Raw genomic sequence first — 10,408 nt, 5'->3', positions numbered from 1 at the left:
ATTTCTCCCTTCTCTCCGATGCATCGATATTTCATTTCCTTTCTACTAGACATTTCCATTAATATAAAAATATGGTATTATTTCTTCCACTTAAACATAAACAATATCAACAATCTTGACCTCATTTTTGCCTCTAGCTTACTGCTCTATTTCTGTTCACTCTGCAGAAAAATTCCTTAACATAATCATATATCCTTCATGCCAGCAATTCTTCTCCCATTCTCTCCTGAACCCACTCACTCAGGCCCTTACCCCCTCCTCTCCACATAAACTACCCTTGCTATAGTTACTAACGTCTCCCACATTATAAAATCCAAGGCACTATCTCCGTTATCCTCACTTGCCCATCAATAGTGTTCTCACTTTCTTTTTCTTCCTTGAAACATTTTCTTCACCTGACTTTCAGGATACTCTCCTCTCCTGGCCCCCCATTGCCCTCAGTGGCCATTACTCCTCCATCTTGGCTGGTTCCTCCTGTGTCTCTGACTCTAAATACAGGAGTGCTCCTGGGCTCAGTCTTGGCTCTTGGTCTTAGACTGTATCCATGTTTTCTCCCTTGGGAGTCTTATGTATGTATGTGACTTCCATATTTACATTTCCAGTCCTGACTTGTCTACACTCCTATACCCAAGTGCCTGCTCAATGTCTCTACTGGGATGTCCAACAGGCATCTCAATTTTTCACATATCCCAAAACGAACTCCTGATCTTTTCCCCAAAACTTTCTTTTCCCTGAGTCTGCCTCTGTTTATTTAGTTAAGGTAACTCCATCCTTCCAGTGGCTCAAGTAAAAACTTTGGACTCATCCCTGACTCCTCTCTTGCCTTTGAATAAAATGCTGAAAGAATAAGCTGAAATGTGTTAATATACTGCTTAAAGACAAAGGGACAGAATTCTCACCACTGTCTAAAAACCACAAAAGGGTTGCTGCTGCCTCTTCCTTTCCGGAAATCACCAGCTACAATCACCTTTTAGACAGACAAGAAAACTTCTACTAACTGGATAACAAATACTCACACCGGCTCTGGTAGGAAGAAGGAATGAAAAACACAAGACTGGCCATCACATTCCCTCTGATACACTCTACTTACATACATCAAAATACTTTCACACATTTCTTTTATTCTCTACTCTCAAATAGCCAACTTGCCCACCAAGTGCTAAGGGAAACTCTGAGACATCAACCTCTGGAAAAGTTCTTTGCAGAGCACATAGCTGTCATAGCTGCTGTCGGGTGCCTGTATTGGAGAAAGAAACAGAGTTGGCTTTACCTCCTCTGGGGACATAAAGGATTCCTAAGAAATTATGGTCATGGGGAAAACTGCTGCTGGAGGCAGAATGTAGAATCTAAGTTCCTCTGGGAGGTTTTTAAACAGTAGGTTTCTCTTCTGCTTTTTATTTTTTTTAAGTGTTTATTTATTTATCTTAGAGAGAGAGAGAGTGAGCGAGGGAGGTGCAGAGAGGTGGGGGGTGGGGCGGTGCGGGAAACAAAGGATCCAAAACAGGCTCTGTGCTGACCGCGGAGAGCACAATGCGGGTCTCGAGCTCACGAACCATGAGATCATGACCTGAGCTGAAGTAGGATGCTCAACCGACTGAGCCATACAGGCACCCTTCTTCTGCTTTTTAAAAAACAGCCCCTCTGCCATTTCTCTGAAGATATGAGATATCTTTTCTCTCTTTTTTTTTTTTTTTTCCACCACACCAAACAGCCTGAGTAAGGTGTTTTATGTTTGATGGGTGCTCAAAAAAAAAAAAAAAAAAAAAAAAAGTTGCTGATTGTTCTGAACTTTTTCTACTCCTTGGTAACAGAGTGAGTTCCTTTTTATTCTTTAAGGACTAATAATATGTGTTTGTATTATCAAGACCCAGAGAAGCACCCACTTGCCACACGAGAAGGTAAAGATATACAAACCCCAGTGAAGGAGGCATTCATGACAGTCTTAGAAAATTGCTCTTCCAGTGGGGCACCAGTGAGGCTTTAGACAACAAGGGAGGTTAGGAGAAGGGAATTTAGGGCAGACATGTGTTCTATATGCTACCAGTTTATTAGGAGAAATTCTAAAAGGATTGTCAACTTATCACTATTAATAGTTCTGCCTTCTCCCTTACAAATTGGCACTTGTACTCTATTATCATTTTTATTAACAATCTTGTAGTCTTTGGGGTCTTAAATTCATGCAAATACATTTCTTCCTCACCCATAATCCACCATATATAACGAATTATATTTTGACCTAAAGGAACTAGACATTATCTAATAGATATCTGAAAGACTTAAAATATTTTTACAAGCTCCATTTGAAAAAAATTGCGACAGAGAGGTATGAAGAAATCACTTGTTATTCATGTTTTAACTTTACTTTCTATTAAATGTAATTTTGAAATGTTCTTTTCTGGAAAAGATGAATGATAAAGTTCTTTGGAAAAAAAAAAAAGAAGCTGCACCAAATAGAAATCTGTTAGAGCTACTGCTAAAAAAATCCCATGAACCCATGAAGAAATGCTTGCAAATAAATGCCAGTAACCGATGTAAATTAAAAACTCAATTCTAGGGGCACCTGGATGGCTCAGTCAGTTAAGCGTCCGACATCAACTCAGGTCATGATCTCATGGCTTGTGGGTTTGAGTCCCACATTGGGATCTGTGCTGACAGCTCAAAGCCTGCTTTAGATCCTCTTTATCCCTCTCTCTCTGCCCCCCCTCAAAAATAAATTAAAAAACATTAAAAAAACCCCTCAAATGTCAATCCTAGTTTCAAAGAAAAAAATTGCTAAAAGTAAAGATAGAGGAATAATTTTCCTCCCTACACCTCCATTTTATTGAGATATAAATGACATATAACGTTTTATAAATTTAAGGTGTACAAGATAATTTGCTACATGTATATATTACAAAATGATTATCACAATAAGTCTAGTTAACACCCATCACCTTAGTTACAAAATTTTTTTCCTTGTGATTAGAACTTTTGAGATCTACTCTCTTAGCAACTTCCAAATGTACAACACAGTGTTGTTAACTGTAGTCACCATGCTATACATAATATTCGCAGAACTTATTAACTAGAAGTTTGTACCTTTTGACCACCTTCATTCATTACTTCCCCTATCACCAAGCCATTCTCTGCCTCTAGAGACTCTGTTCTCTGTTTCTATGAGTTCCTTTATTTTAGATTCCTCATATAAGTGAGATCATACACTTATTTTCTGTCTAACTTATTTCACTAAGAATAGCATTCTTATTAAAAAGGTTGTATTAGTCAGGGTTCTCCAGAGAAACAACCAATGGGCCAATGGGGAGTGTGTGTGTGTGTGTGTGTGTGTGTGTGTGTGAGAGAGAGAGAGAGAGAGAGAGAGAGAGAGAGAGAGAGAGAGAGAGAGAGAGAGAAGTGGGGAAGGGAAGGCAAGGGAGGGAATGAGATTGATTTTCAGGATTTGGCTCACACAATTATGGAGGCTAGCAAGTCTGAAATCTTTAGGGCATGGTGGTAGGCTGGAAACTTAGGCTGAGTATCTATGTTATAGTCTTGAGGAAAATTCCTTCTTCAAAAAACCTCAGTCTTTGTTTTCAAGATCTTCAACTGATTAGATGAGGCCCACCCACATTATGGAAGATAAACTGCTTTACTCAAAGTCTACTGTTTTAAATGTTGATCACATCTAAAAAATTCCTTCACAGCAAGATCTAGATAGATGTTTGACCAAACAACTGGGTACCATAGCCTAGTCAAGTTGACACAAAGAATTAACCATCACAAAGGTAGTCAAGAAGGAGTATTCTCTATTTCTTCTTCAGCTGAGGATGGCAAACAAATGTGAATATTCGGGGACATGATCAAGTACACTGAGAAAGGTCACCTAAGTTTATTCAAAATTAACAGACCCCAGCCTAACACTGTTAAAATATCAATGAAAGAAGTAAGAGGTTTTGGTACTTAATGAAGCTGCTAAAGGTCCCAGAACTATGGCCAGGGCAAAATATACACAATAAAAATATATTCTCCTTACTTAAATTAATCCCTAGAACTATACACTGGTACGAAATGGGTCAGTTTACTGGTCTTGGCACTAGTTTTGCTTTGGCTTCAGTCAATCCCTTGGAATTTATTTATAAAGGGTTCCTTCCCAGATCCTACCTAAGGTTCCCCAGTGCAGAGATGGCTACTTGCATGAGCTCAGGGAAAACTGCTTCATTGCTATTAACACATAAAGTTAAGTCTATTTTCTACTTGCAGATTTTCACACTGAGGCCATTTATGTATCCAGCTATCTAATCATACAGATTTCTAAATCTAACTACAGAGGCTGAATTAGTTTTTCTCCAAATTAATAGTTTTATTTCCCTACTGTAATGAAATGCAAGCCTCTTCGATGTATTATTATGCTAGTAAATTATAAGTCCTCAGTAAACATTCTAGACACTGAAGGAAAGACATGGGGTTAACTATTTCTCTAAATTGAGTCCATTGAAAGAATCAGAGAAAACTACTTTCTTTTATTTTTTTTATTCAACAATGGCTTTCAATCACAATCAGTTGATAGGCCTTCCCATTGTTCCCATTGTTGAATCTACTGGGAGTCCTCTGTGCTTCCTGGATTTTGATGTCTGTTTCCCCAGGTTAGGAAAGTTTTCTGCTATGATTTGCGCATGTAAACCTTCTACCCCTTTTTCTCTCTCTTCACCTTCTGGGAGCCCTATGATTCTAATGTTATTCCTTTTTAATGAGTCACTGAGTTCTCTAATTCTTAAATCATGCTCTTTTGCCTTAGTATCTCTCTTTTTTTCTGCTTCATTGGTCTCCATAAGTTTGTCCTCTATATTGTTAAATTCACTGCTCTACTTCATCCATCCCTGCCGCCGTGGCATGCATTGGAGATTGCAGCTCAGTTATAACATTTTTTATTTCATCTTGACAAGCTTTTACTTCTTTTATCTCCACAGAAATGGATTCTATGCTTTTTTCAACCCATGCTAGTATTCTTATTATCGTGATTCTAAATTCTAGTTCAGACATCTTGTTTGTATCTGTGTTGATTAAGTCCCTAGCTGTCATTTCTTCCTGTTCTTTCTTTTGGGTGAATTCCTTCTTTTCATCTTTTTGGAGGAAGAAAAAGAATTAATAAGGTAAAAAGTTAAAATTAAAAAATGAAAAGAACACAAGAAAACAAATAAAGCTAACTATATCCTAGGTGTGTTTTGGTCTGGTTGTTGACAGAAGCTTGATAGAATAGAGAAAAAAGGGAATGAAAAGAAAAAAAAAAGAAATAAAAAAAGGAAAAAGCAAGCCACCATTTAAAAATTTTAAAAAATGAATACAATAAAATAAAATGAAATGAAAGGATGAAAGTCAAATAGGAGAAAAAGCTTGTAGAATGAAAAAAATTTATATAAATGGAAAATAAAAATAATTTTTTTCTCTTTCTGTATCCAAGAATAAGAAAAGAAAAGAAAAAGAAAAAGAAAAATGAATAGATGAGCCAGTGAACAGAATGAAATCCAAATGAAATTACATCCAGTTTTCCTCAGAAGTCAAACTGTGAAGCACTTTATAGTTTGTACACTAAGCAAGTGGAGAGACTTGTGGTCATCCTCTAGGGCTTGGTTGGCACAGTTGGATGGGGCTTGGTGTAATGGTTCCATTCTCCAATATGTGGTGTTGCTTAGCTTTGGGGGAGGATTGGTGTAGCACACTTGCTCATATGTGTAGGTATGGGAGAGGTGAAAATGGCATCACCCAGCTTCCCAGTCTCTGGTATAAGAACTCTGTGCTCTCACCAACTGGCCATCAGACACCCCTCCTTTGTCTCCAGCTTCCCTCCACTCCCTACTTCTACATTATCTGCAACCAAGCTTCAGCCTGCCAGGTGGCACCTCTCTCCCAAATTTTATCTCAGATGGGGCTGTGTTTCCAAACCCCTCACTCTTTGGGGCCCTGCGGCTTAGGTCTACTTGGACCCTCTGTGGAAGGGTCTCACCAGGCAATGGCTGGTGAACCCTTACATCACCTTACATCACCAGCTGGGAACGCTTATATCACTGCGCGGTTGCAGTGGCCCAGAGACTGCCTCTTATTAGTTTTTTTAATGTAATTTTTTCCCCTGTAAGTCATTTGAAGTTATCATGTGGCCCAGCAATTCCAATCCTATACCCAAGAGAAATGAAAGCATATATACACACCAAAACTTGTACACAAATGTTCATAGCAGCATTATTCATAATTGCCATAAAGTAGAAATGGACAAATAAAATGTGGAATATCCATACAGTGGAATTTTACATAGCCATAAAAAGGAATGAAGTAGTGATACATGCTACAAAATGTGTGATCTTGAAAACATTTTGCTAAGTTAAAGAAGTCCATCACAGAGATCATATATTGTATGATTCCATTTATGTGAAATATCCAGAATAGACAAATCTATAGAGACAGAAAGTGGATTAGTAATGGCCTGGGGCTTGGAAGAGAAATGGGGAGTGACTGCTAATGGGTATGGGGTTTCTGTGTGGGAGGATACTTTATAGTCTGTGTCTGATATTCTGATATCTGGAGTCCTTGCAGACATACTTCTCTTGAATGTTGTTTGCTGAAGGGGTCTTTTCTCCTCCTGCATCTATCTTTGGCTGTATGTGAGATTTTGTCTATGAAATTTTATTTTTAGAAATAATTTGAAGCCTAGATGGATGTTATATTTCTTCAAAGAAGAATTTTGATTGCTTTTTTTCATGTACTTCAGAATACCAGCAATCAAGTATCATCTTAATCCATTATGAGGCTAGAGATTCTCTGGGCTACAAAAAATTTGAAGGGCTTTCTGGACTACAGATTATTTGAAACTGGGCTGAATACAGTGCAAGGCCTGGTTTACTTCCATTTTACCTTAATTCCTAGTGTGCAACCAGTCTTATGGTGAGCCACACTGGAGTAGAGGCAAAAGAAACATCAGTAATAATGCTCCTGTCTTTATTTTAAAATTTGATGTTTTGTTCATTGTTGACTTTTCATTATTTTATTTACTAGTTTTAATTAATAATACTGCATTAAAGTATTATTTATGTGGATCAGTAAGTTCTTGGGCCCCCTACATTTTCTGCCCAAGGTGAGTACTTCACTTACCTCACTGCACTCCCAGCCTTGGGATTTTTACATCCTAGGAGTTTGAAGAGACAAAGCTCTGGGTTGCCCCAACTTCCTTTAAGATATTATAAAGATTTTTAGGGTAATTCTTCCATTTTCTCCTTTACTATGCAATATAGAATTAATGGTTTAAAGACTTATGGACTGGAATGGAATCAACATAAACATTTATCTTCACCTTCCCCTGAAACTGTCCAAAAATGATAGTTGTAGAATAACAAGATCAAAACCCACAAGGGTGAAGAAAAGGGACAAGAGAGAATAGTGAATGAGAGCTGTCCATACATTTTCGGAAGACAAGACAGCTGATAGAGGAGTGATATCTGATCTTGATAGCAGAGTGCAGAAAGCAGAGCCCTAGTTTCTACAGAGATAGATAATAAGAAGTGAGCCATTTCACCCCACAGAACCCCACAGAAAATGTGTTGTTCTTATTACCAGTCTCCATGGAGAGGCAAAAACAATTTGCATTCACATGTTATGGTCTATAACATACATTTACAGTATCACCTCAAGAATATTGAACTCTCCCATGTACTATCAGTCTGGTCAGGTAGGACCTAGATTAATACAACTAGACAATGTTTTGTTTTGTTTTGTTTTGTTTGAGAGGGATTGGAGACAGGGAGAGGGGAAGGGAGAGAGAGAATCCCAAGCAGACCACATGCTGTTGGCACAAACCATGAGATCATGACCTGAGCCAAAATCAAGAGTTGGTCACTTAACCAACTAAGCCACCCGGGCGCTCCAGACAATGTTTCAAAACACTATTTTGGTGATACTGTTATTATCTCAGAAACTGAAGAAAATCATATGACTGATTGGGGATGATCAATTTAACTCCAAAAAAATCCAGGGCCCCACAGAGTGTAAAATTCAGGGGGATTGTCTGACCTGGAGCAACTTGTAGTATACCACAGACAACTAGGAAGAAATTGCTGTTGCTTCCCACGTCTCAGACTAAATTAGAAGTCCAACATTTGATGGGCCTATCTGGATTTTGGAAAAATCATACCCTTCACTTAGGGATAAATACTGTTACCTTAAATCTGTAAAATTACCCAGGAAAAGGTTTTATTTGATTGAGGCTCTGAATAGCAACAAGGCTTCTTAGAACTGCAAAAGGCTGTAGCTCAAATTATCCCATTAGGACTATATGATCCTAATGTTGAGATAAAATTAGAAATGTTCTGCCTGCACTCATGTCAGCTGGAGTCTCTGGCAAAATCCCATAGCCACTGATCAATGGTGCCCTCTCGACTTTTGAACCAGAAAAGCACCAAATGCTACTCTCCAGTGTACTCCTTCTAAAAGACAGTTACAGGCTTGTTATTGGCCATTTATGAAATAGCTCCAATAACTGAAGGATATGAGATTATTTTAAGAACTGAAATACCTAGTATGTCATGGGTAATGTCAGAAAAGTGTTCCAACAAGGAGGATAGCACCCAAAGAAGGTCCATCCTACAATGGAAATGGAGCACGCTACAGTGAGTTCTCATGGGAGGAACTTATATTCAGAAGCAAGTACCCATTTTCCCTTTAGGGTTGACTATGGAGCTTTCTGAGAAGGATTTACTTACTTGGTTCCTGCTGATGCTAAAACTCATAATAAAAATGGCCTTATTTGCCAACAGGAAAAGCAGAATTTTCAGTTCTGGAGAAGTAACAATTTGGCTCTCCTAGCTACATTTCATCAGATCAGATCACAACACTCACTTCACTGCCTGTACAGTGAAACAGTGGGCAGAAAAACATCACATTCAATAGGCTTATCATATTACTTTTAACCCTCAAAGTAAAGGAAAAATAGAAAATTGGAATAGACAATTAAAACATCCACTCTAAAAAATGAGGGAGTAAGAAATGATTGAAGAGTTGATCCACAAAATTAGAGCTTTGTGTCTTACAATTTAACATGAGGGACATTAAAGGTAGATTTCCATTAGATAATTAGGTAAATTAATATGATAGGAGTGAATAAAACTTACAATAATACTGATATTGACTATCAAATGTGTTGGGAGATTGAATTTAAATGAATTTAAATGTCCCTCGGGACATTGCCCCTGTGGAAGAGAACTGGCCTGAAGAAAATTTTGACCTGAACAATAATAGATCAATTAAAGTTCCTTAATCTCTCAACTGATACATGCCATAAAATACAGATGACTACAGAACAGGTAGACAAACAAATTGTAAAGTTAGTTTAAAAATATGAGAGTTTATGCTGCTATTTTGGGATGGTTCAGCTATATGGTAAATCCATATACATGGATTATGTACATTTTCATTGTCTGTTTGATTATGAGGTATTGTAAGGCAAAGGATCGTTCTCAAACTGTGAGTGATTATTTTTGTTCTTAAAAAGTCTTGAGCATGGATCAGGTGGATAGACTCTACTGTGAGGTTTAATTCCTGTGGGTCTGAAATTGACCTGAGCTGTTTTACTAAAACATGAAATGTACTCACACGACACTGACATCTGATCAAGGCATAAAATCTACAGATTATTAGTGGTGCTTTGTAACCAGGAGTGGGAAGAATTTCAGGGCAAGCTGTTAGCATTATTTATTGATAATAGTAAAACTGATGATTTGCACCTGGTCTAAGACACCCACAGGGTTCTGTCACTGGAAGTAGTTACATAACAAGCACATGAGAAACCCAGGTTGAGATTCCATCTTGGACTTCTTGGTTCTGAGATGGTCCCTGTCCACATTGCTGGTTTCTGATCTGAGAGAAAGTGTGTTGAGACAGCCCCTTACAGAGGAATTACAATTGGAACTTGGGCTTGGCTGCCCTGAACCCTTTGCTGTGAGGTAACCTTTGACTGTGATGTACATCCTTACTTTAATGCTATTGTTCTATTGTGTCCTTTTCCTGCAACAAACCATAGATTTATAAGCATTGTAATTTTGAGTCTGATGAATCTTTAGCAATCAAACCCCATTTAATTGTTACTATTAGTGTGCTAAGTGATGGAAATGGAGTATTTTTATATTATTTTAATTTCTCAAAAAAAAAAAGAAAAGAAAAGAAAAAAAAGATCCTATGCATCCCAAAAGTTGACCAAAAAATTTTGAGGTAGTGTGTTTTTACATTCTCCTGAACCATTGGGTGATGTTCCTGTGTAGAAACAAGTTAACACACTGTAACTGTCAGATCCATGAGCTTTATTATAAAAAGGCTATTCCCAAAAGGAATAGCTTGCTTTGTGTTTGGAACCAGACCTGCTCTACAGCGTCAATATTCATCTTTTGTATTTGAA

This window comes from Panthera pardus, unplaced genomic scaffold (genome assembly GCF_024362965.1).
Source record: "Panthera pardus isolate Hobbes unplaced genomic scaffold, ASM2436296v1 HiC_scaffold_24, whole genome shotgun sequence".
Taxonomy (NCBI): domain Eukaryota; kingdom Metazoa; phylum Chordata; class Mammalia; order Carnivora; family Felidae; genus Panthera; species Panthera pardus.
The sequence above is the reverse complement of the archived record's forward strand: the minus strand, read 5'-3'. Positions refer to the sequence as shown.